Consider the following 3,390-nt stretch of genomic DNA (forward strand, 5'->3'; position numbering starts at 1 on the left):
GCGTGAAATATTTGTGAATTTTCAAAATATAAACGCACGCATCAGTCACAAATAATTAGAGGACTATTTATTAGATAACATTTAGTACATAGTTATGAAGGGAAGAAATAAGTTGTAACTGATGTCTTAACAATTGTTAAGGTTATGGTTTATGCATGTATCTATATGTTTTATTATATATATGTGTTATGTTTGTATGTATGCCTTTAAATAAAAATTTGTATGTTTTATGTATGTGTTATGTTATGTATGTATATGTTTTAACATAAATTTGAGGGCATTTTTGGAAGAAATGTTTTAACATGCCAACACACTTTTATAATAGTATTAGATGTTTTCTCACATATGTATGCCTTAGCATTCATTTCATACATTCATGAGGCATTTTGATAGGGGGAGCAATCCCTATATCGTTCTATGTGTTATACTCACTCATGCTTATAGGTAGGGAGAGCTTTCGCTCTCTTTCATATATATGATTTTTTCTTTTTTGATGTTGTTAAAGGAGGAGAAATATTATATATTGTGAGTATATTCTTTCCTTGTTATGCATGATAATTATAATATTGTATATTCATTTTCCTTCATGCATACATCCTTTTTGTAAATTGTTTGTCATCATCAAAAAAGGAAAGATTGTTGGCCTCTTTGTTTTGATGATGTTTAACAAACAATTTATCACTAATGTTGTTTGTCTAGTATTCGTGTTTTCTTATTTATTATAGACAAACAATATGTTGGATGTTGGATGGATTGCGCTTCAACGATCAAATCCAATGGAGGTTGGCGGAATTGTGCAGTGAAGCCTATGCAATTCAAATTGAAGATCCAAATTCTAGCTTCATCCACAAGTGTACCAAGTTGAGCTACATTGAATATCAATCAAGTTTGGGTATATTTAGTTTAGGTTTTATATTATGTGTGTTAGTACTTTGAGCTTAATCATATATACACACACACATTTGGTTTTTATATATATAGTTATATATATACACAAGTTTTCGCTAATGGACTTAACAATCATTGTATACATATTTCATTAAGTCTATAAAATTATTTCATAGGGTTTCAAAATATTGTTTATGTCAAAACATTAAATTTTATGTATATCACATTTTTATGTTTTGGACACACTTGCAAAATACATGAGTTTTCACAAATGGGAAACTCAATTTGAAAAAAATTCTTTTTCTAACATGTTCAATTTCATGTTTATAAATATTTTCCAAAGTTTTATCAATTTTGAAATTAATTTGTTATGTATGTTCAATTTCATGTTTATAAATATTTTCCAAAGTTTTATCAATTTTGAAATTAATTTGTTATGTTTATTTGAATTTACAAAATTAAGTTTTTAATTAGCTCATGTTCATGCACATGTTCGTGCATGTTTTTGCAAAACTGATGCGTTTTCACAATTGGGAAATGAAATTTGAAAAATTTCTTTGTTTACATGTTTATCATCATATATGCAAACATTTTCCCAAGTTTTACTAATTTTGGAGTTGTTTTTCTTTGTTTACATGTTTATCATCATATATGCAAACATTTTCCCAAGTTTTACTAATTTTGGAGTTGTTTTATTATTTTCAATTGAATTTACATAAACGTGTTTTTAGCAGTTTTTTTTTAGAAACTGTATATCTATGTTCAAACAATTATTTCTCACAACTGGGAAGTTATATTTCAGTAATTCTTTCTCTAACATGTTTATCTACATGTTTAGAATATTTCCTTAAAATTTCATGATTGTTTGAGTTGATTTACTATTTTTAATTATTTTTATAAAGTCAGATATGCAAAATTCCAGAATTTATCAAAAACAGAATTTTTCCGTGAACAGTATGGTTGACCACACTGTAGCACTGTCGGCTGCTGTTACTGTAGCTCCGGCCGTTGAACGGTAACAGTAACTTCTGTTTTTTGGTTTTTTAGTTAGTTTTTGAGATTTTTTGGGTTGTTTTCTTCTACCCTATATATACCCATTTGCCATAACTATTTTTCACACCCAAGAGAGTGTTTTAAACAAGTTTTAATAAGGGTTTGTGTTTGGTTTAAGTTTGTTTAAAAAACTTTTAAGAAAATTAAGAGTTTGTTTTATGATATCAATTTCACCAGAGCTTGAGGAGATCAACCATTGGTGTTTGAGCATCCAACCTTTCTCCTCTACCCCTTGATCTATTGAGAAGTTTTCTAAACTCTATTTCTAGTTTTATATCTATTTGTTTGATTATCATCTTATTAAAGCTAGTTTTATTTTGAGTTTAGTTTTAATTTGATTTCACTCATTGTTACACACACCCACATTGAGCTTATCGTATTTACATATATATTATAATTGGGGTTGTGAGAGATTGTAACATTGAGTCGAGCTTAATTGAGTTCTCATATATTGTAGAGAACAACTATTGTTGTATTCGTGCTTAATTGTGAGATTCATTTTGTAATACACTTGTACACCGAGAGAAATGTGTGGAGAGAGTCGGGGATCGTCCCAAGAAGAGTGGCGTTGGTTGACGAACCTAGGGAGATGTTGTATCCGAGCACTTAAGGGAGACACGTCTACTTCAAATACTTGAGAGGGTGTAGAGTGGGATTGCAAGAGTGTTGATTGTAGAGTTTTCGGTAAACTAGAAAACCGTAGTGTGAGGTGTAAACGTTGTTCGGGTAAGTGTAAAAAACCCGGTTGTGATAGTGGATTTCTCCCCGGGAGTGGGGAGCGGAGACGTAAGACGGAAGGTCCGAACTCCGTGATCATATTGTGTGTTTGCATTGTTTATTTGCACACTATCACTCTTGTTTTGTTTATGTCTATTTCACCCTTGTGTTAAGTTGTATATCCTTGCATATATCTCATAGTATATCTCATTGCTAGGATATATCTCTTTGTTTATATTTCTTATCCTAGCTTATATATTTTGTTGTATTTCATACCAGCTAGGATAACTTGTTAATTAGTTTTAATTGGCATAAAATCGGATTAGATTAGCATAAGACCCTAATCACCCCTCTCTAGGGTCTAACATATACCATATGTCTCGAATTGTAGATAATTAAATATTAATCCCAATCTATGAATGAAAAGGAAATACAACTGGCCTACATCTCACAGGAATTCATACTTAGTCAAGCAACTAGGTCATGTAACTAGCCATCCTAAAACTCACTGGTTCACAACTCATACAGAGTCAACACTCATATTATCGGATAAATGGCTATTCGCATATCCTCTATGTGAATCCAATCAAATAAATTCATGAACCAAAGTAGTGACACCGATCTACTTTGACTCAACCAATCAATCACAGTGGCGACACTGATCCACTGTTACTCAACCAACCGACCAATCCTAGTGGCGACACTGATCCACTGTGACTCAACCAACTGACC

Source organism: Asparagus officinalis, chromosome 5 (genome assembly GCF_001876935.1).
Source record: "Asparagus officinalis chromosome 5, Aspof.V1, whole genome shotgun sequence".
NCBI classification, from domain to species: domain Eukaryota; kingdom Viridiplantae; phylum Streptophyta; class Magnoliopsida; order Asparagales; family Asparagaceae; genus Asparagus; species Asparagus officinalis.